General features: G+C 40.6%; 1 protein-coding gene across 1 annotated transcript in view; it reads left to right on the forward strand.

The window, feature by feature from the left end:
• Nucleotides 1-1247, forward strand: part of pcdh9 (protocadherin 9) — a gene marked incomplete at its 5' end in the record, with an annotated part of 322338 nt that overhangs the window by 42407 nt on the left and 278684 nt on the right.

The following is a 1247-nucleotide window of genomic DNA, read 5'->3' on the forward strand; positions in this document are numbered from 1 at the left end:
GCTTTCAGGAAAGCCCAGTCAGGATAACCACACTGCTCCAGGGCCTGTCGTGTGTGTGTGAGTATCAGTCACATGGAGGCAGGGCTTAAAAGCCTGAATTTTGCCTGAAACTCTCAGACTGAAGAAGTCTCTTGGAGGAGAGACAAAACTTTTCATTAGAGAAGAACCCGTCCAGAGGACCTATACTATTTTTTTCTTTTTTTTAACATGAGGTGAAGTTCTTTTTTAATTGAATTGGTGCATTTTAAGTGTATTTATTTATTTAGTGGTTCATTTATATATTTCTGCTTTTATTTATAATTATGTCAGAGTCGGTCCTCCGTACTGCAGAACTTAGAAGGTAAATCAACGTCTGAATCAGGTGTGTTGGAAAAACGTAAAACATGTAGGGCTGCGGCCCTCGAGGACCAGGATTGCCCACCCCTGCAACAGACAAACCAGTCCGAGAAGCTGTGGGGAAAAATGCAGGAAGGCCTCCAAAGTGCACGCAGGAATATATGCAAAAATAACCGACATGTTTTCCACAACGAGCTGAAAGAAATCTGACCGACCGATAGGTGAATTAAAATCAGGAGGGTTCTTCTCGGGTTAGCCGGTGCGTGATCCGGCTGAGTCTCCCAGGTACAAAACCAGTAACTGTGTTTAAACTCCGCCCACCCAWCTTACCACCTCTGCCAGAGCAGAGTGAAGCTCAGCGAGCGGATATGTCTCGGTTAGCGGTTAGCTAAACATACGAACTCTCTTCTGGACACGTTTAAGAGACCCTGGCTTCAAGTTCCCATCAGCCGCAGCTTTTCTACCTGAACAGCCTCACCTGGTGAGTTCAAAACACACCTGTGTCATTGTTCTGTACTGAAAACAAGGCGTTCATAGTTTAATTAAAGCTGTTGTTTAAGTCTGTCAGCAGGTAGATGGCACAGACAGCAGCAGATTGTGCTTTCTGTGGTGTTAAAAAGTTGTATTTTAAAGTTATGTTTGAAAAGATCAGCTGTTAAAGTTTGAACAGGAATAATTTTATTAAGAGTTACGTTGAATCAGCAGCTGATAGTTCAGTTGTTCAGGTTAATTTATGGTTCTGTTTACTAAAATGAACCCATTTGTTTTTTTTTTTTACTAAAACATAACTGCAGCTTCTGAAGATAAAAAGGGGGTAAAAGTCGATCTGTGAGTGCGTTCAAGTTTTACAGCAGATTTTTATATTTCTTATGTTGAAATATAAGAAATATAAATAATATAAATAAATACGT

This window comes from Austrofundulus limnaeus, unplaced genomic scaffold (genome assembly GCF_001266775.1).
Source record: "Austrofundulus limnaeus strain Quisiro unplaced genomic scaffold, Austrofundulus_limnaeus-1.0 Scaffold16, whole genome shotgun sequence".
NCBI lineage: Eukaryota > Metazoa > Chordata > Actinopteri > Cyprinodontiformes > Rivulidae > Austrofundulus > Austrofundulus limnaeus.